Source organism: Sinocyclocheilus anshuiensis, unplaced genomic scaffold, assembly GCF_001515605.1.
Source record: "Sinocyclocheilus anshuiensis isolate Anshui unplaced genomic scaffold, SAMN03320099.WGS_v1.1 scaffold1034, whole genome shotgun sequence".
Taxonomy (NCBI): Eukaryota; Metazoa; Chordata; class Actinopteri; order Cypriniformes; family Cyprinidae; genus Sinocyclocheilus; species Sinocyclocheilus anshuiensis.
Window position 1 is genome coordinate 777,419 of NW_015538015.1, and position 23,432 is coordinate 800,850.

A 23,432-nucleotide genomic window follows, 5' to 3' on the forward strand; every position below is an offset into this window, starting at 1 on the left:
TGCAAGTAACTGAACAGTATTTATATAGTTTTTTACCTCGTATTTTCACCGCAATATCCTGAGCACGTCCTGAGCGCATTCAACAGCCGGCGCCTGACGCGTCTTCTTCTTCTTCTTGCTTTACGGAGGATCGCAGACTTATAAGTGCATTACCGCCACCTATCTCTCAAATGGACCATTGACACTTATAAGTGCATTACCGCCACCTATCTCTCAAATGGAACATTGACACTCTATCTACAATCTTAATTAGGAATGTCAATGGTCCATTTGAGAGATAGGTGGCGGTAATGCACTTATAAGTCTGCGATCCTCCGTAAAGCAAGAAGAAGAAGAAGATCTTCAGAAGTCAGGCGCCGGCTGTTGTACGCGCTCAGGACAGTTCGGACATTGCGGTGAAAATGTTCTACTGAAGAAACAAAGTCACCTACATCTTGGATGCCCTGGGGGTAAGCAGATAAACATCAAATTTTCATTTTTGGGTGAACTATCCCTTTAACTGTGACAGGCATAGCACTGTCTGTTATGAATAATTTACATAAAAAGAAGAAATGTTATGGCATTAGTATTTAAATCGTCATCCTTTTCAGCCCAAACACCCCTCATTAAAGAAAAGGTTATTAAAGAACTGCAGACTTCAAAGAGCATTCAGCATTTTGTGGGCTTTTACACAAATACCCGATTTAAATCATTTCACATTTGTAAAAACAACTGGTGCAAATATATGGCACGAATATATGTCTCTAAAATACATGCTGTGTCCTCTGTCCCTTTGGACACATATTTTTACAGCTGGTCTTACTGTGTTTTCCTTTCCTGCCAACCTCATACAGTATAAATATCAGCTCTTGCTTACTCTGTGACCCAGCCTGTCATTACTGTGCAAGCTCAGAAGAAAACTCCTTTCATGCCGCTGACTTCTCCACCGCGGTTGAGACAAGACTTTGAACATCAGAGCTCACTATCAGGCCGTTCTTGCTGCAGTCTGGGGCATCACGCAGTGGAAATGTACCCGGCAACCAATGGACAGCAGGGAGATGTAATAAGGGACACAACCACCAGAGGACACTCTTACCACCTGCAAACATGTGGCGCCCTAGATGCAGCAGTTACCGCAATGTTCAGAAGCTAAGGGATGGTACACATATTTCTGGGTTTAAAAACATTTGCCAACTAGTTTAAGTGGAAAGACACAATGGTATATAAAAAAAAACATGGCTATGCCAAGTGATTTTCTGTCATTTATGATTGTTGCTTGTCAGATTGTGTGATATGATGCCAGTGAGATCCTGGGTAAAAGCCCCACCAGTCTGTACGACATCAACTGTCTTTTATGTCAGACTATGCAACATCTTACATTTTCCAAGCTAAGACTAAGTCATTACTGACAGCATTGACTGGGCATTCTGACAGCCTTATTTTGACACTTTAAACTGAAATGGTACTGCACAAACCCAAGAAAGCTCTTGTGCTAATGGTGGCATTGCTTTCCCTGGAAAAGAAATAAGTACCAGTGAGATCCTGGGTAAAAGCCCCACCAGTCTGTACGACATCAACTGTCTTTTATGTCAGACTATGCAACATCTTAAATTTTCCAAGCTAAGACTAAGTCATTACTGACAGCATTGACTGGGCATTCTGACAGCCTTATTTTGACACTTTAAACTGAAATGGTACTGCACAAACCCAAGAAAGCTCTTGTGCTAATGGTGGCATTGCTTTCCCTGGAAAAGAAATAAGTCAGAGTGTCTGGATTCTATCTTGACTGGTTGAAAAAGGAGCTGTTCCTTCTTCAGAGTGAGTATGAGATAGGAATTATATGGGAATGTGAACGAGAAACTAAGTAGTAACAGGAATATGTTACACAGACATAGACAAGCATATTTACTCAACATTTCCCTCTTTTACTTACACACAGACTTACATCAGTGGCTGAACTCACATTGCAACGTAGTTGCAGTCACACTGTGACTGTGACCCAAAAATGTCTGACACTGTCAGAAGTTCATTCGAGGTTAAGATTAAACACAAAGACAGTTAAAAAGCTGTCAGTGAGTATTTTTAGTAGTTTTTTTTCCTTGCCTTCACTGTTCAAAAAATATTTTTCTAAACAAGTTTTCAGTAAAATATCTTAACATTCTTAAATTAAATACACACACACACACACACACACACACACACATTATTTTGATATTTTCACATTTTAACATGATTAAAACAATACAATATATACATAATTCATACTATATATCTGAAAAGTGTCAAAAATGATGGTCAAATTTTAATGTAAAAATTAAAAAAATTCCATCTTCGTCCATGATAGCCATAATGTCATGCACATTTTACTAGACTGTTTGCAATGATGAAAATAAAAATCTGTATAAAAAAAAACTCATGAAAGTGTAATGGTAGCAAAGTAAAACTGTTGACCTGCCATTATAAATATTATACCTACAAATTTAAACATAATATAAATCAAATTACTTACCTTTCCACTCAAAATAATCTATAATTCAGGTTTTAACGTGCCGGTAGAAAAACGTACACAATAATCCACTTTCATTTTATGTCATTTTTAGAACCCACCCGCCTTATTCCTGTCAAGTCGTGTGACTTCTCCACTGCCCCTTCCCTGCACCTCCTTTCGCTTCCCGTTTGTGGTCTGTTTGCATGATGTTCAACAGCTCAACATCACTTTGCTGTTAGCTGACACATGCTCTCGAATGTCCTTTATCCCTTTTGTATTCACAATGCCATCTCATGGAATAATGTATGTGTCCCATCACCTCTCGTGTGGGTACAGTGCCTCTGAGCTACTGCTGGACAGGATGGGTTTTTGCATCTGACAGCGAGAGCTATTTGAAGTGGATGATTGATGCCTGCCGGCAGTGGCTGTTTTGTGAGCCGGGCAGGAGAGGGTGATGTTTTCTGAAAGGCACACACTGGTATGATTTGAATCTATAAGGGGCCATGGGGTTGCTGCAGAGACCCACTGCAGCGCAGGAGCGATGATGCGCTGTCATTACGTGCTCAGTATCCCTCTTCTCGTGTTGGTTACCATGTGCTCCAGCACTCTCGCTCACTCTTCTGAACATAAGAGTCTCTGTTTTGCATACTGTGCTTCAATACAAATGATCAAACTCACTTTGTATTGCAGATACGGACGTCACTTTGTTCTATAAAGTGGTGGGGATTGTGTTGCCAGAACGAGATTTGAAGAGTGGATTGTGGGTGGGGTGCACAGGCATTCTGGTTGTGACCTCATGAAGGGGAAGGCAGAGCTCATGAATATTAATTAGACCATGCTCAAATATTTCTCCATGATCTTTTGTGGTTTAATAAATATGTGATGTACTGTATGTGATGAACGTGAAATTCTGCACACACAGTGATTTGAGGGAGCTGACCTACTCAAGTAAACTTAGGAAATAATTGTTGTTGGTCCCAGGGTTTTGAATTTTAGCAGATTGATAAATAGATTAGCAGTAGTGTATCAAAAATAACTTGTAGGTCTAGTGATGACTCCTTTGCTTTAAAGTGCCAGTAATATGCTCACTTACAAGTAATTTTATTTTTAGGATCTGCTAGAATACAGTTACATATTCACAGAAAAAAAATCACATTATTTTTCTAATACTGTACATTGCTGCAGCACCTCTTCTCACTCTCACCTGAAACGCTCTGTTTTAATTCCCATCTCTTTAAAGCATTCATTTTCTGAAAAGTCCAGTCTGTTCTGAGTGGTCAGTTGGCCCAGTCTGTTGTGATTGGTCAACCACTTAGAGTGTGTGTTGGAAATGTAACAGCCCTTACCATAATCCTTACCACAATCTCAAGAATTAATTAGATGTAACTAAGTCATGGAAATATAAACGATTCAGAAAGTTTTTTTTTTGTTTTTTTGTAGAGATTAATTCATTTTTTGCGTGGACTTTGTAACAGCTTTGTAACAGCTATATTATACACTAAAGGAAAGGTAAAAAAAAATATATAAATGTTTTAATAAATTCCAGCTGTACGTCAGTGGATGTATATCAGGTTTGGAGATACATTTGATTGTATTTTTTTGCAGTCACGCTGGAATGGATAGCTGGTTGTGGAAAAGCAAATGTCCATTGCCACTGTCGCTTTCCATCTTGAATTACAAACAAACAGCAAAGCAATCCAGTACCAGATGACATGAAAAACTCTTTTTCAAAAATTGGAGGTGCCTCCAGTTCACCACTTTTGATCCCAGAATTCAGTTTTACCAAGGCCATGATCACACTACATGATGTTTGAAAGAATTTCCTATTTTCTTCTGTGACAAAAACCCAAGATTGTAGCCAAATCAGTTTTTGCTCTGATCAGAGATGTCGCAGGTGCTTCAAAATTTTCTAGCAAATAATCTTAGTGAAGTAATCTTAGAATAGTTCTTCAATCAATAGAGTGTAAAAAAAAATTAAATAAATAAAAATACAGAAAGAAGGTTGTATGAACAATATTTTCTTTGGGCGCTTTTACTTTTTCACCTTTTAATTTTTACAATACAATACAATACATAAAAAAAATAAAAATAAACCAAGGTAAAAAGCTAAGAAGTACTATATTCTGGGGGAAATGCATTCACAATTATTTATTTATTTATTTATTTCAAAATATATATATATCTTTCTATAATATTTGTTTATATTTTGTTATTCTATTCAACAAAATCAAGCAATTTAGTTATACAGATACCGCATTAAATCTGACATGGCATGAAACATTGTATAATTACAAATAAATCACGTAATCAAAACTAATTCTATAATCACACTCAAACTGAAATGTATTACATTAAAGAAATTGATTAAATTAAAGACATAAGAAAAATGACATGCTGTGTTTTGTTGGAAATCAGAGTGAATCAGACAATTTAGGATTCGATCAGAATGGTGTAGAAACCACACAAAGAGCCAAATTCTACAAAGAGGCCCCAAACAACATGATGAAGGAGAAGGCAGAGCTCATGAATATTAATTAGACCATGCTCAAATATTTCTCCATGATCTTTTGTGGTTTAATAAATATGTGATGTACTGTATGTGATGAACGTGAAATTCTGCACACACAGTGATTTGAGGGAGCTGACCTACTCAAGTAAACTTAGGAAATAATTGTTGTTGGTCCCAGGGTTTTGAATTTTAGCAGATTGATAAATAGATTAGCAGTAGTGTATCAAAAATAACTTGTAGGTCTAGTGATGACTCCTTTGCTTTAAAGTGCCAATAATATGCTCACTTACAAGTAATTTTATTTTTAGGATCTGCTAGAATACAGTTACATATTCACAGAAAAAAAATCACATTATTTTTCTAATACTGTACATTGCTGCAGCACCTCTTCTCACTCTCACCTGAAACGCTCTGTTTTAATTCCCATCTCTTTAAAGCATTCATTTTCTGAAAAGTCCAGTCTGTTCTGAGTGGTCAGTTGGCCCAGTCTGTTGTGATTGGTCAACCACTTAGAGTGTGTGTTGGAAATGTAACAGCCCTTACCATAATCCTTACCACAATCTCAAGAATGAATTAGATGTAACTAAGTCATGGAAATATAAACGATTCAGAAAGTTTTTTTTTTGTTTTTTTGTAGAGATTAATTCATTTTTTGCGTGGACTTTGTAACAGCTTTGTAACAGCTATATTATACACTAAAGGAAAGGTAAAAAAAAATATATAAATGTTTTAATAAATTCCAGCTGTACGTCAGTGGATGTATATCAGGTTTGGAGATACATTTGATTGTATTTTTTTGCAGTCACACTGGAATGGATAGCTGGTTGTGGAAAAGCAAATGTCCATTGCCACTGTCGCTTTCCATCTTGAATTACAAACAAACAGCAAAGCAATCCAGTACCAGATGACATGAAAAACTCTTTTTCAAAAATTGGAGGTGCCTCCAGTTCACCACTTTTGATCCCAGAATTCAGTTTTACCAAGGCCATGATCACACTACATGATGTTTGAAAGAATTTCCTATTTTCTTCTGTGACAAAAACCCAAGATTGTAGCCAAATCAGTTTTTGCTCTGATCAGAGATGTCGCAGGTGCTTCAAAATTTTCTAGCAAATAATCTTAGTGAAGTAATCTTAGAATAGTTCTTCAATCAATAGAGTGTAAAAAAAAATTAAATAAATAAAAATACAGAAAGAAGGTTGTATGAACAATATTTTCTTTGGGCGCTTTTACTTTTTCACCTTTTAATTTTTACAATACAATACAATACATAAAAAAAATAAAAATAAACCAAGGTAAAAAGCTAAGAAGTACTATATTCTGGGGGAAATGCATTCACAATTATTTATTTATTTATTTATTTCAAAATATATATATATCTTTCTATAATATTTGTTTATATTTTGTTATTCTATTCAACAAAATCAAGCAATTTAGTTATACAGATACCGCATTAAATCTGACATGGCATGAAACATTGTATAATTACAAATAAATCACGTAATCAAAACTAATTCTATAATCACACTCAAACTGAAATGTATTACATTAAAGAAATTGATTAAATTAAAGACATAAGAAAAATGACATGCTGTGTTTTGTTGGAAATCAGAGTGAATCAGACAATTTAGGATTCGATCAGAATGGTGTAGAAACCACACAAAGAGCCAAATTCTACAAAGAGGCCCCAAACAACATGGATGGCCATAAATCAGATATCCTGGTGCCACGAGTCTGAAACAATTCTAACTAACTAGCAGCTTGGAACAGCTTACAGCGTTAAAACGACTCAGGAAGGAGATTGTCAAATTTGGGGCAAGCAACCCAAGATTAATGATTGAAGAGACAACACATAATGACCATCACAAGTAAAACCATGAGGGAAATCAAGACTTCCTTGGGTTGATTTCCCCCACTCCAGGACAGAGAGCAACTCAGATTCCTTATGAGACCTTTTGTTCCTCACAGAACATGTCCTCACATTCACAGAATAGCACACAGACTGTCTTTTACATTTATAAATAAACCAAAATGATGCTAAAAGGACTTATTAACAAATATCATTCCATTGCATAACTCCATATCATGTATGTAACCCACACATTTGACTATCATGTTATAATCACTCATTGTGTATGTCCTTTTGAATAACTAATGCATAGAAAATAGATTTGTATTCGAGTTTGGTATGTATGAGTTTAAATATTCTTTGTTGAATCATTTCTATCAATCAGTTCTTTGTAAAATGTATCAGATTCTTGTTATAGAAAACCATTGTCTAAATTATACTCTGCAAGAGCGGGAAAATTTGGACCATGTGACTAACAAGATAACATGTTGATTTATGTATTGGGAGGAGAAACCTAGCAACACCCCGAGCTAAGACAATGTCTAATTGGTCAAAACACCATTAGGGATGTGTCTAACAGCCGAGTTTAAAACCTCATGACATGAATAATTCAGAGTCAGTGACCATTAGAACGTTGTTCATTCAAGTGCGCCTTTGTCACCCGTTTTGGGTTTTTGGGCTCTGGCTTGCATGCAGGCTGCTCCTCTACCATCATGAGGAGATGAGCCATCTAGTCTCATCACACTCTTCTTTTCTTTCTTTTTACTTAAGTTTTTCTTTTCTGTTGAGAGTTTTGTGTTGTGTTAAGTTTTGCTGCAAAGCCAAGTCACCGAGTTCGACCTCATCTGTGCCCGCCGCCAAAACGTTAGCCAGCCCACAACTCCGCACCATTCTTTAGTCAATACCCAATGATTGGCTTCCCAAGACTTCGATGCTACTAGACCTCCAGCGAATCAAAAACCTGGGAAACCCCTTTCAGCAGACAACAAAGGGAATCTCGAAACAGAGGCAACACAAGTAAACCTCCAGATTCTGAACTGGTGCATTTAATATAAAATTTAACAGCCTCATTGAGAAACTCAATGTGAGGGTTAAATGAAGTGATTGATGGTTGTTCAGGTCTAAGCAATTGCACATATTACTATAAACTAGGGAATTCACATTTTCACTCTCTTTAAACTCATTCTTTCCTCACTTTCTCTCTTTCTGCAACTTCTGTGAATGTATGAGTACATGTTTATGTGTTAGATTAGTTTATATGTCTTAGATTTGTCCAATAAAGTCTTATTTATATTGAAAGGAGAAGTATCTTGTGTTTTGTGCTCAAGTTAATGTTTTAAACTGCCGATCTTGTTACTGTGCTAATAAATAGTTTTTTTCACTATACTTTGGATATTGATATGCATTGCAGAGTTGATGTTATACGGCCCACTCAATGAATCGCTGGCCGATTCAGTTAACCAGCCGTAGAACAGTGATTCTGTCAAAATGCCCTATAAAAATCAAAATTGATTCCCTTTGAGATAAATTTACCTGTTTCCCTTACAGTTTTTTACATGGTTCAAAATATATGTTAAATATATCCCTAAAAAGGTGAAGAGGAATCAGCGAGGAAATTGCCCTGGATAAAAAATGTCATTTCTTTCATTGATTTAAATAGCCAGCTTCTCATTTCTGGGAAAGTCTAATTTCTCACGTTTTTATGTATGAAAACATTTTTCCCCGTTGATCAGGGATACCTCTTGGCCAGAGATCTTGTAATTTGAGGACCTCATTGGAGAAGCTACTTTGAAAATGTTGCTTGCCCACACAGACTACTCATGATTTAAAACCAAACTAAAGAACAGCTGTGCTTTTGAAAAATAAGTTAGCTACAGTATTAACAAAAAATGGCTTACTGCACTGAAGCTATTAAAGACGGCATTATGTTTCTACTGGTATCATGTCAGTAGTAACATTTTAGTGTTTTTTAGATCATTATTTTTCTTATTAAACATTTTTATGACAATTTTACCACATATAACTTTAAATGTACTGTACATAATTTGTCAAAGCTGCATATTCTGACGATTTTGTGTATAATTTCTGCATATCTTGCAAATTCTGTGTAACTTCATTCCTGAAATTACTTGTTGTTGGAGCCAACCACCAACGGTAATTCCTTGTAATTGCAATGTACTTGGTCAAAAAATGCATTAAACAAACCTACTGTGGCAAAAAAAAGTGTTCAACGTCATAGCTTTTAATTAGTTGTGACCCTGCTATGTTAACAAGAATACGGAATCCAAGAAAGGTGTGAAAAATGAGCAGTACAGTTGTGTATGAGAGCCTAACACGGAAGATATTCCTGTAGACCCATAGTAAGCTTGCTTATCCAAGCTGCTTGTCAATTATGCTAATTTAGGCTGCTAATTGACTCAATACATCTGAATTCACTTGGATTGGAGGTGCAGTTCCAGTGAATTCACTGCCTTGGTCTCTTGGCATTTTATATATGCCAAGAGACATTCTGATTATTCACAGTTTTCCAGTCCTGTCAGTGACAAACCAGAAATGGAGAATGAGAGTGAAATGGTCACCAAATAAAGCCAATTTTATCGAAAACTGGTCAGAGGGACCCAGTGTCTATATTTCTGAGGTGAAAGCGGCTGACTGATTGTGTATGCAGCAGTAATTGTGTAGCACAAGACAGATGAGTGACATGCTGAGGAGGTGCAGGGCCGTAATAGACGCATGAACAGAGGGAGAGGGATCGTGGGTCTAATGATGGTGTGGAATGATTCACAGGAGCACAGCTGGTGAAAGAAAGAGAGGGATTTTGAGAGATTTTGAGAGAAAAGATGGTAGAAGATGAAAAGATATAAAGCGCTAGAGCAGTTGTGGAACAAAAGCAGTGAATGAGAGAATGAAAGAAGCCAAACAAGAACATTTGGAGAGAAAGATGCTGGACACAGTCAATCATTTTAAGCGTGTTAGAGGATAGATAGGGAACACCTTGAAAAGAAACACTGATGGGCTCTTTTCCAAAACTAGTGAGCTGACTTGTGGTCTGACACAGACACCTGTCTAAAGCATCCTAACTGAAATGGAATCTCAAAAGTAACGTATTTGGAACTCTCTACGTATGAAGCAACTCTTTGAGTCATACAAATAGTACTTCTCACAGGAGACTCAGCATATAATTGACTTTAATAGAGTTTGGCATTAGCATGTTGCTAAGCTAATGACATGATACTCTAATACAGTGTTTCTAAGCCTTTTTTCCTTTTTTTTTTTCTTTTCTCCAAGGCCCTTCCATTTTCACCCCCAACGGAATGAATTTGCTTGACTTTTTCAGTGATTGAGATTTACTGGGTAAGGATTAAGGATATGATTACTCTGTTTCTACATTAGGAGGAAAGAAAGAGTGGGAGTTTTTTGTTCTTCAAAGGCAAACAAACAGTTGTTGAGGGGGTGAATTAAAATATTGTGGTATTTAGTTGTTTTGGCCCCTTGGCTGTTTGCTGCAGGCTTCCTGGTTCAAAACCAGCTCTAATAAGCATACAATTATAGCACACACAAATATTGAGTAAAATAATACATTTTTAAATGAGGTTAAGCCATTCGACATTATTAAACAATTTTTATTATCAAATTACTGATACTTTATCGGTATTGAACATTTTTTTTAATTATGTTATTTTTACATTTATAATGAAGTTATTTTTAAGTACAGTATATTTAGAATTTTGTTTGGGCCTTTTTTCAAGTTGTAAAAAATACTCAAATTACCTAATCTAAATTTAGTTTCTATTAATTTGCACTGCTCATTCTGGATTTTGAAAACTAAAGCTCAGCCGAATAAATTCCGATTGGATAAATGTTTTGACACTTCTTTGTACACAATAACAAAGCCTCAAATGGACAATATTGGATGTTAAAATGATTGGAAATACTGTAAATGGGAGACTGTAAGTGAGAATGAAATGGGGAAAAAAATAATGTATTGTATATGTGTAACAGAAGAGGTCTAACGCAACAGGTTAGTATAACAATCAAGTTTATTTTGGTCACAGAGAGTACGGGAGTAGGATCCAGGTGATGACACGGTGAGTGTATAGTCCGTAGAACAGTTTAAAGGATATGACGAGTGGAATGTCTACGTGTGTACGAGACCGGACAATGAGGGTGTCTGAGGTGTGTGTGCTTTTATGCAGGCTGGTTGATGAGCTGCTTGACTGGTGACAGGTGCAGGTGCTCAGTACTCAGGTGAAGGTGGTTGCGGTGATTGGGAGGTGACTGAGTCTGGCCGATCTGTGACAGTACTCCCCCCTCCCAAAAGGCGCGTCCCGCGCCGTAACAATTCCACCGGGGACGGGGGGTGGGTGCCCTGGAGGCTGGTACAGGACGGAGACACGGGAGGCCTCCAGGGCGGAGCAGGTAGTCCGGGTTGCCATGGCGGAACAGGGAGCGGAGCAGGTAGTCCGGGTTGCCATGGCGGAACAGGGGCCTCGGGAGACCATGGCGGATCAGGGGGCTCGGGAGGCCATGGCGGATCAGGGGGGCTCGGGTTGCCATGGCGGAGCCGGGGACTCGGGAGGCCATGGTGGATCCTCCGTGGCCTTGGCTGGCTCGGCCACGGGTATATGGCCCCCCCCAGAGCGGGCTCTGGTGGGCGCTCAGGAGGAGCGGGGACTTGAGGGCGCTCAGGAGGAGCGGGGACTTGAGGGCTGGACAGGACCAGCGGAGGCGAAGGAGACAAAAGAGAGCTGGATGGGACCAGTGGAGGCGAAGGAGACGAAGGAGGCTCAGAGAAGCGTGTTAGCGCGGTTTCTGGGGTGAGGACGGGTGCCGAGAACCCCGGGGGCAGCGCCATGTCCATTATCGCCATCTGGAGCCCTTCCTGGGCTGAACTGGGGATAGGGAGCCCCTCCTGAACAGAACTGGGGATCTGCCGGCTGCCTTGGGTGAGACGCGGATGGCGGCGGACTGGTTCTGGCTCGGGACCGGACACTCCCGCTCAGAGAAGCGTGTTAGCGCGGTTTCTGGGGTGAGGACGGGTGCCGAGAACCTCGGGGGCAGCGCCATGTCCATTATCGTCGCCTGACATGCTGGAGCGAGCCCTGGGGCTGGAGCCGACAGTGGAGCGAGCTCTGGGGCTGGAGCTTGGCCCCAAGCCAGAACAGATGGTTGAGGGTGGCGTCATCCATCGCAGTCACCGCTGCGAGCTTGCAAAACTCCCCGGTGTACTCGTAGAAGGGGAGATCCCGGTGAGCGAGGACGGAGAAACACGCAGCCGATTGCATGCCGTGGGGAGAACTCATCTGTGCCGTCGGTGTTGGTCCGGTCTTCTGTAATGGAAGAGGTCTGACGCAAGAGGTTAGTAGTAAAGTCAGAGAGTCCTCTACGTGTGTACGAGACCGGACAATCAGGGTTGTCTGAGGTGTGTGCTTTTATGCAGGCTGGTTGATGAGGTGCTTGATTGGTGACAGGTGCAGGTGCTCAGTACTCAGGTGAAGGTGGTTGCGGTGATTGGGAGGTGACTGAGTCTGGCCGATCTGTGACAATATGTACAGTATTTATTTATTTTGAGAGCTGTTACACCAGCAGTTGTCAGTTTCAGTCAAAGTCAGTGGCTTTGCTGGTCTTGAGAGTGGTTATTTTTCTCGAATTGTCTGCCATCGGATCAATTTTTGAAGTTTGGCTTGCCTTCTGTGCGAAGGACACATGCAATGCTACCTTTTGATTTGGCCACAGGAAGGTGTCTCAAAAGGCAGCATAATTATAGAACAACCTCACAGGTGAAACGGGAGCTATAGGCAACCTAGTAAGCAGTTCTCAAGGTTTTGGAACAGAGCCGTGGAGAGAGATGCTAGATGATGAAATGCTAGATGATTAAATTTTTTTCCACCAGAAAATGTAAAACATTTTGTGTAATATTTATTTTATTTATTCATTTATGTTGCACGATTCTTTGTATTCTCAAGGCAGATTGAAAGTCTAGGTCAAAAGATTATATTTTGTCAATGGAGGATAAATGTAAGCGGAGACTGCCAAACAAGGTCAGCTCCTGCCTGCATAAAATTCTCAGTATTAACTAGCATGCATATTACTAGCATACTGGCTGTTTATTAGTAGGGTACAACGGGGCTAAAGGTCCACCTTAAGAAATAAAATGTGCCATTCACTGCGCCTAAAATGTATAATTGCAGAAAAAATATATACGTTGTATTGAACATTAATGGAGCAACATAATTTGTGTGAAAATAAATAATTTAAGTTGTTTATTTTGTTTAAAAAATGTATGAATATAATGTATAGGTGTCATATCATATAAATGTATGAGGTGGCAAGAGGGGCCTTTTACCCCACACATGGGGTAAAAGGCACACGGTATTGATACAAATACTTCAGCTAAAATAATGTTTTTTTTTAATAATGTAAGTTAATACTTGTTCAGAACAATCACTTTAGCAAAGTTTGTACTATTTTCTGCTTATTTTGAAAAACAAAAATAAAATAATTATTTTTTTTCAATAAATATACTGTCATTAAAATTTGTTAATATAAAAAATATATTTTAAAATACATAAAATCGTTTTAATCATTTTAAGTAAAGATTATGAAAGTATTGAAGGAGATCCGATAATATTATATTTACTGTAGTAACAACAAATTATATTTTATTATTTGATATGATTAATATCAATATGATGGTTTCATTCTAAACATGGTGATCATCTCTAATATGGACACCCAACATAATATACGATATTTACCATGTAAATCTAACCATGTCATGTCAACAAATGGAAAAGTCAGCCATCTGTTAATTATCATGTTAATTACTGTGCGCCTTTAGCCCCAACAGCAGGGGCGCTTTTTACCCCAAATACCATACTTTTACATATTATTTCGTTATTAGAAAACTGTTACTTTAATTATCTTAAACAAAACTAAACATAATAAAGAAGACCTTTGTCTCAAAATATATGCATTCATTTTAGCGATTCTCGTTTGTTGCTTAAATCTACAACATTTTAAAAAACATAACATATTAGATCAAGTAAGCACAGAATCAACTTTGCACTGCTGCGCGCGATCGCGTCAAGGATCAGACAAAAATACACGTGCATCTTGAAAAGCAGATGTTTTGGAAAGTGATATGCCACGTTTTTGTGCCATCTAGTGGTTTAGAAGAAAATAATATCAAATGCGCCTTTTACCCCGGGACGCCTTTAGCCCTGCTGTACCCTACTTGTTTATAAAACACATATTGATGCCTTATTCTGCATGACCCATATTTAAACTTAACAACTACCTTATTAACAATTAATAAGCAGCAAAGTTGGAGTTTATTGAGGTAAAAGTTGTAGTTAATAGTTATTTAATAGTGAGATTTGGACCTTAAAATAAAGTGTGACCACAAACAAACGTGATTAATTAATTAATTAATATTTTTTTTAAATACTGATATAAAAAGTGTATCTTTAACAAGACATTGTCATATAATCAGTCAGTAATCACTGATTTCATTTGAAGTGCCTGAAGTACAAAAGCACACTGTTCATGGATCTAAAAATAGCACAGTAATAGCAGTACCCCTCCCCTCCACAAGCTACACAACATTTCATGTTAAATATAAAGTTATTTGAAGCAAGATTTTGGGCCAGTGAGATTTCAACAATCCAGGTTCAATAGAAAAATGGGACAAAATAGATTGCATGTCAATACTGAATGGCATTATGCATTTGGCAGGTGCTTTTATCTAAGGCAACTTACATTGTGTTGAAGTTACAGAGTTAAATCAGATAGACTTTATCATGCATTCCCTGAGAACTGATCCCATGACTTTGGTGTTCCTAGTGCCATGCTCTACCGTTTGACTGACAGGAATACATCTTATGCATTATGTACATCTTAGCAGTAGTGATGTTATTAGGGCAACCAAAACTAGGAATGCCAACTAGCAGTCAAATAGTTCAATGAATGGCTACATGCTGTGAGAAAGTGGAAACTTCACTAATTGCCCTAAAAATTACATGTTACTTTTTTTGGGGGGGGGAAACAGTAAAATGTTACCACCTCTATTATTCCTATTGTCTACATTTGCTCTGTGCACAAACTGTGTAAAAGTGTAAATCTATTATTTTTCTGCTTTATTTCTAAGACACTCTCATAAGGTTTTGTTTTGAATGAAAATAATCTGTCTGATTCCAGAGCTGCTGCAGTGTGGATGAGATTTTAATGAAGTGCCAGTGTGTGCATGTGTGACATGGAGACAGATCATGGTAAATCACAGCTCGATAGACTTCACTCTTAAATAATAGAGTAATGTCAAGTCTCTGAGGAACAGACCTTCCTCTGATATGGACATGCATTGTGTGTGTGTAGCTGTCTGTCTGTGGGGTGAGGGGGTTACAAGAAGTGAGAAAAACAGACACCCTCAGTCTAGACTAGACAGTCTACCACTTCTGATGCGGTAAGTTTCAGCCTGGCAGTTTTGTATTTGTGAACAAATGTGTGCCCACACTTTCCCAAATGATTCCACCCGCACTGCAAACTTTTTCTTTTTTCTGCAGAAGGTGAAATCATTAGAGAAAAACATAGAGATATCACTGCCAGATAGAAACATCAGAAAGCTGTGGTCTGCTTTGGTCTCAGCAGTTGGGGTGTATTTCCTCATGCAGAGATCAAAACGACTTCCTGATATTAAGAGTCCAAAATGAACACACTGCCACACCGGCCAAAGGTGAGTGAATTGAGAAAATTGATCCACCATAATATTTCTTACTTGCCATGATGCTGTAATAAACTGCATTATTGTGGGTTATAAAAAAAATATATATATATATATATATATATATATACAGGGGCATCTCATGCTTGACTGGCCAGCAAACTCACCAGACCGGTATTGTCAAGAGGAAAATGACAAAAAATGCAGATGAGCTGAAGGCCACTGTCAAAGAAACCTGGGCTTCCATACCACCTCAGCAGTGCCACAAACTGATCACCTCCATGCCACGCCGAATTGAGGCAGTAATTAAAGCAAAAGGAGCCCCTACCAAGTATTGAGTACATGTACAGTAAATGAACATACTTTCCAGAAGGCCAACAATTCACTAAAAATGTTTTTTTTATTGGTCTTATGAAGTATTCTAATTTGTTGAGATAGTGAATTGGTGGGTTTTTGTTAAATGTGAGCCAAAATCATCACAATTAAAAGAACCAAAGACTTAAACTATTTCAGTCTGTGTGCATTGAATTTATTTAATACACGAGTTTCACAATTTGAGTTGAATTACTGAAATGAACTTTTCCACAACATTCTAATTTATTGAGATGCACCTGTACACTCTTAAGGTGCAGTCACATTTACGTTTGTATGGTAAAATTCCACGGGCGAAATGCAGTCATGTTAATAGGAATCCATGCAATCGGGATTTCCTTGTGAGGGACACGTGACACTATTAGCGCGCTTACTGCATGACATGGGGACACCGGCACGATCACTGGCATTTTTTCCTGTTAAGAGTGGAAAAAAATACGGTGAAATTTTTGCTCTTGCAAATAAGAACAATACATCATTCGAAACTGTAAAGGGTGTACCTTTATTTGTGTACACTCACAATATCAACAAAATGTTGTGCTTTTGTAATATAAAGAAAAAAAAACATGATGCGCTTTCTGCCATCTCCATCTCTGTGAACTGAAGCCTCACAAAAATGAACCAAAACTCAGCATATAGGCTATTTGCCTCACAGACATAAGAAATATATATACCGAAAGCTTGAAATGTCTATTTTAAAATGAACCAATTCAAATCGGAAAGGAAAACTGATTATGTAATCCATATTAAAGGTGCATTTGAAGGCGAGTCCACTGTACTGCAGAGATGGTGAGTCAGAAACATCAGTTTTATCTTTGCAGCCAACACTGACTCAGAAAACACTAGTTTATTAATAAATAAATGTGTGCACTTGAGCGCGGAATAGGTCATATAAAGGCTCATTAAGGTTTAGTTCCCCACCCCTCAGTATTTATTTAAAGTGCCCCTATTATGCCTTTTCGAATATTACCTTTCATGCAGTGTGTAATGTAGCTGTATGTGAACATAAACTATCTGCAAAGTTGTGAAGCTGACATTGCACGATAAACAAAGTTATTGTCTATCAAAAAATAATTAGGCTCGCAATCGCCTAAACGAGTCGTCAGGAATTCGAATCTTATTCTGTTACGGCTGTACGTCACGAAGTAACACATTTGCATAATGTCCGCCCACATTCTACGTCACCAACTTGCCCACCCACAAACACAGTAAAATTTCCGTGTGATTAATATCATGTCAAGAAGACGCTGTATCCTACGCTGTGAGAGTAAATTTGTTTTATCACATCTTATAATTACCACAAACTTGTTAACACTTGACACTTACCACTGAGAAACATCCTGCTCCAGTCGTGCTTGCGAATCAGTCTCTTGTCAATCAGTCACTTCAACTGTTTCATCATCAGACTCCGGCTCGAATTGGTAAGGTACAATCCATACCATCTTTTCTATGTATTGACAAGTCTCCAGGGCTGTCATTCCGTCATGGCAATGGGCGTTTCGTTTCTGACACACGCTGTATGCGATAGACCAATCACAAAGGAGTGCGCCATCTGACCAATAACAGCAGTGAGGGCTCACAAAAAGGAGGGGTTTAGAGAGACTGATTCTTTGAACTGCTTCGCACAAGTCGTTTACGAATAATTTAGAAATGAGGTAAAATTAAATCTATTTTTTGGAGAAAACTAACATGTTTTTTGACCTTGCATGCATGTAAACCTGTTTTAGGAGACTCATTAAACAATATTAGCAACCTTAAAAATGGCATAATAGGGGCACTTTAAGTAATTAAATTAATGTAAATGTGCAATTAGTCAATTAATTACATGTTTAGTCGAGTACTAGTTGACTAGAAAAATCTTTAGTCAGGGGCAACCCTACTATAGTCCGTTGTTTGTCAAACACGCAAATTTGCAGAAGAACTGTTCACTATAAGGTTCTCTGGGGAAACAAAAATGGTTCTTCTGTGACATAGGTGTGAAAACCTCTTTTTGGAACATTTATTTTTATGGTACAGTAGCATTCTTAGAGTGCGTTTGAAACCTATAGATTTACCTCAGTTAATGTATGCATCTACCATAAAGTATGGAGTTTGTTTGACTGAAGGATGCTTTTCTACTACTGAGTATTACTATCTTGGTCAATCAATCAATCCTCGTGTTAGGATGGAGTTAGCTTGAGGAGAATGAGAGCCCATTGTTACATGAAGGTTAACTGCAAGTACGCCTTGTGACAAAACAATTGCGCAAATCAATTGGTATAATAATAAAGAGTGGCTAATAAAAGAACAAATGAATGCCAATGCAATGAACAAGTTAAAGCACAGACCTTAACCTCACTGAAATGTAATGAACTTAAGTAGTTAGTGAAATGAAAGCCCTTAAACATCACATGGCTGAGGCGGTTCTGTGAAGGGGATTAAGCAGAAATGTTTTCAAGCCAATGCAGGAGATTGATAGTTACTGTCTTTCAAGAATTGATTTCTGCTGACTGGATCAACACCTGCCATTGATTTTAGGGCATGCTTATTTTTTTTCCACAGCAGATTATAGAATTTGTGTTTGCTAAGGCAAGCATCACTATTATTAATGCTCATACTTATGGTGTTTTCCAAAACCATAATAACCCTAAAATCTTTCACCATTTGTGCAACAGATATGAATGCTATGTCAAATCATGTGACTCATGAGCCTGATCTCAGAGCAATTCTTACATATTTTACTAGGTAGCTAATTTGTATGTATTCATACAACCTCACCCGTACCAATTTGTACAATTTTTGAAAAAATGAAAGGGACCAGAATTTCAGAGAGACTTCCCGTTTCTTCAAAAAATTGAAATGTCTGGATTGATTGCATTAGATAACTGTGAATTGTTACATCTGAGAGCCTTTATGAATGTTTTTTAAAATAAAGATCACATTTTACAGATGCAAAGCTGCTCATAAACACAGCTTCACCAGTTGTACAGCAAAATTCTCCTCGCTGAAAGCAACTGAAACTGAAGTCACACTAAAGTCAGTAAAATTGTCTCAAAGGATTATGATAGATACAGCTGTCAGTCACTGATTGAAATGACAAAGACATTTTCTGCATTTCATCATGACCTTGACAAACCTTAATTAAATGCCTATTTGCCCAATGTAGCCAAGACTTAGAAATAACTTTAAAGTGCCCCTATTATGCCATTTTTAAGGTTCATAATATAGTTTTGGGAGTCTCCTACAACAGGTGTACTGTTACGCCCCGTCTAGGGGTAAAGGACGCAACATGAAAAGAGAGAGAGGAAGCGGGGATTCTTTTGAGGGTTTTTAATGAAACCAAAAAAATATATATAAAAAATACAATAAATCAAAATAAATAAATACATAAATAGGGAATTTCCTTCAGGAGTTGACCAGGCCAAAATAATAAACAAAACTTCCTTATTTTAAGACAGAGATAAAAAAGGTTACAATAAACAAAATGGCGTCAAACTCCTTACTTTCTCCCAACCCTCTATATTTACAATGATATACAACTATTTACAAGATCAGGCAAACAGAGTTAAAAGGAGAATCCAAATCCACGTCATAACAAGCAATGGGGTCAAAAACCGAACAGTTCCTGCTTACAAAATTCGTATCTCTTTCAAAGATCAAACAATCCTCACTCTAAGCAATCAAAGTTCAACTAAGAGAACATACAGCCAAAACCCAACAACTCTCTCTCTCTCCCCTTCTCCTCTACTCTTTTTTTTTATTTTATTTTTTTTTATTGCATAACAAGAACAATAACAACATACTATACAGAGGATCTCAATGTATTCAACTATGATCTATTACATTCATAATAGCATCAAAGGAAACAACAGAAAGAGAAAAAAAAGAGAGATAAAAAATATATATATACTGTATATATACGGGGAAAAAACTTACAAAAAGTTCCAAAAAGAAAAGGATTCAAAAATTCTATACATCCGTTTTGCTTTTTTTATTTCTTGCATCTTTTAGGTCCTCAATATAATGCTTAAGTTCAAATTTAAATAATATAATGTTAGGTTTATTATTATTCCATTTCTGATCTGTAAGGACCAAAAGTATAAAAATTTTACACCAATTATTAGGAACATTAAACAAAAATTAAACTTATGGTTAATGAGAGATCTATCATTAAAAGGAAGAATATTATTATCCAAAACTGAAGGCTTGTCACGTTTAGTGTATGCATCTCTTGCATTAGACGTTCCACAATCTATTATAAAAGAGGTGGATACTATATTGTTCAATTTCATCTTCTCCTCTACCCTGCTCTGCTCTGGAGAAAGGAAGTGACATCAGGGCTTTTAAGGTGTGCCTAGTTTTGAATGCACCAATCCAGATGGGCCAATCATTAGCCTGCAGGAGCCAATCAGCATCATACCTGGACACAAACACTTTCAAAACAAAAGAGAGACAGAAACGAGAAAATACAAAACAAAGGGTTGTAACATGTACATGCATGCAAGATCAAAAAACACTTTTTCTCATAATATACATTTTATTTCACCTCAGTTCTCAATGATTCATAAACGATTCATTCGAAGCAGTTCGAAGAGTCTCTCTAAAACCCTCCTTTTCGTGGGCCTACTCTACTCTGATTGGTTAGATGGCCTAGTCTTTTGTGATTGGTCTACTGTGTACAGCGCATGCTATAGTGTTTGTGGGCAGGTCAAGTTGTTTGCGGGCGGACAATGTAGAACATAGGAGATCATTATGTTGATTCTTTTTTTTTTTGAGAGACAATAACTTTATTTATTGTGCACTGTCTGCTTCACAACTTTGCAGATCTTTTACAGTACATTCACAGACAGCTACACTACATGCATAATAGCAGGGTTCTTTAAGCGGGGCACTTTAAGCAGGGTTCTTTAAGCAGGGCACTTTAAGCAGGGTTCAGAGATAGAAAACTTATCCAGTTTTTGTATAGCACAGACCTGCCAAAATCTTAGCAACCAATCTTCTTTCGAAACAGATGCTGTTTGTTTCTCTAAACAAAAATATCTCAATCTAAGACTCTATTATAACCAATTTAAGTACACAAATACCAATAATTGTCTTCTATTAGAGACATCAGGACAAATAGAAAGACATTTCTTTCTTTCTTTTTTGCAATTGAAACTTCTCCAGAACAATTTGGGAACAGCTGTATTCTCCAAAATCGACAGCCAAGCTAATCTCAGGTTTGTGAAATGTGATTATTGCTTCCATTTTCTACTGATTAAAGCCTGCGATGTGTGAAAAAGTGTGTTGAAGTTGAAGAGAAGCATGAACGGCTGCAGTTCCATTTGCAGAGCTGTAAAAATAAAGTGCAACACTTTGAGATAACAAGAGCTCTGTGAACTACTGGGTAGGAGAGGAATTAAGGGCTAATTAACTTCGATTGCTGTTGATGGTTTCTTATATTTCTAATGAAATATGAACTGACCAAATACTCAGTTTAAAGGCTCTGTGCAAATCCAAAGGCTGCCTTGCTGCCCAGTCAGTCAATGACTTAACCAAGGGTGTGGGTTTGATTTGGGTATCTGTCAGTGTGGGGTTGAGGGTTATCAATTTGAATAGCTCAGATATTGAATTCAAGTGCTTGAATTCATTTTGTTTATTAATTTTTAGAAACCTTGCACTTGTTCACTTTTAACAGTTTAACAAGTGTTAATAATTAAACATTCAACATCACCAGCATTACAAAGTGGGTGTTAGACATCAACAAGTAAGTATTTAATGACTGAAATGGTGATTCCATCGTAGAAATAGAACAGTGAGCTTATAAATTAATTATACATTAATTTTGATATAAATGTATGCCGCCTTCAAAAACTGACCAGATGAAGGCTGATTCGTAGACAATAAACTTCCAGTTTTTGTACACTGGCATTGTCTGGCCAAAAAAGCTCTCACTCATCACCTCGGCCAGCATGGTGGACGGCAGCAGAGTCTTGTGTGGAAGCTTCTCAGACTGTGCCACTAGTTAGGACCCAGAGAAAATTGCTCTGAGTCAAGCACAAAGAGGTCTGTGCTTGAAAACCTAAACTTCACAAGTACGACAATGCTGGACTAGCTTCCAGACATCTCTGAGTGTTCTCAAGTGGTCAACCAAAGCCTGGATGTGAACTCTATAGAAATGTTTGACTTGACCTAATGATTGCAGCTCACTCTCACAGATACATTGCTTTCAGTCTGTCAGAGCTTGACTGAATCTGAAAAGAAGAATGTAAGAAGCTGTCCACTTTCAGGTGGTCAGAAATGCAGTTTGCAGTTCGGACTCGAATGCAATGCAAAGGAGGGAAGTTTTCATTTTATAATGAAAATAAAGCTTATTATACAAAATATTTTACTTATCATATTTTTTCATCTTTCATTAAAAGAATAGTTCACCAAAAAATAAAAATGTGCTGAAAATGTACTCACCCTCAGGCCATCCAAGATGTAGATGACTTTTTTGTCCCTCTTTATATTAAGTGGCCTTAACTACTATGTACTTACATCAAAAAATAAGTACAATGTACTTATTGTGTTCATATTGTATTGCAAAACACTTTTGCTGCTATTGAGGCGGGAAACGAGTAAGGTTAGGGACAGGTTTGGTGGTATGGGTAGGTTTAAAGGTGGGTTAAGGTGTAAGGGATGGGTCAACAGTGTAATTATAAATGTAATAACAAATGAATTACAGATGTAATTACACGCAGGTATTTTTCAAATATAAGTACAATGTAAAACATGTATGTACACAACATGTATTGTTATATTGTTATAGTGCATTGTACCAAATTATTAACTTAAATGTAAGTACATAGTTGTTAAGGCCACTTAATATAAAGTGGGTCCGAGTTTTTTTCTTCATCAGAACAGATTTGGAGAATTGTAGCATTACATCACTTTGTGGATCATCCACTGTGAATTGGTGCTGTTAAAATAAGCGTTAAAACATCACAATATACCACAAGTATTCAAGACGACTACAGTTCATCAATTAACATATTGTGAAGTTAAAAGCTGCACGTTTGTAGGAAAAAAGTCCATCATTAAGACACTTGAACTTTACACAAAACTTCTGACCAAAATTCAAGTCCAGAATCCATAAATATGGACTTATTCCAGTGAAAGAGTCCACCCCTGTTGTCCTCTTGCATCAAAATCCATATTTGTTTAAAACTGTTTGGACTGTTTTCACTTGTAAAGACTGCTTGATCTGTGCATTATTCTTTCCTGATTAAGATGAGACAACATTTTCAATGGAAAAAGCAATCTCATGGAAAGCGGATGGAAACAATGGTTTGATGTTAAAATTGTCTTAATAATGGTGATGATAATTGTTTGCATGAAACCTTGAAAAACACTTTGATATTAACATTAAAAAAAATGTCAAAACTTCCAGAAGCACAAGAATCAGAATCGAGAGGAATTAACTGTTTTTAGTAAAAAAAAAAAAAAAAAGAAGATTCCTCTCGATTCTCATTGGATGGGGTATATTTAAATGTTTAAAGGGGTCATCGGATGCCCA

At 37.4% G+C, this 23,432-nt stretch overlaps 1 long non-coding RNA gene across 1 annotated transcript; it reads right to left on the reverse strand.

The window, feature by feature from the left end:
* Window positions 1–2,544: 2,544 nt before the first annotated feature.
* On the reverse strand, window positions 2,545–22,969 carry LOC107678443 (uncharacterized). The gene is made up of 3 exons (XR_001632938.1): window positions 22,886–22,969; window positions 17,356–17,358; window positions 2,545–2,556 (listed from the first exon to the last, which is right to left on the reverse strand). It is a non-coding gene; the product is annotated as an uncharacterized LOC107678443 (long non-coding RNA).
* Window positions 22,970–23,432: the final 463 nt, after the last annotated feature.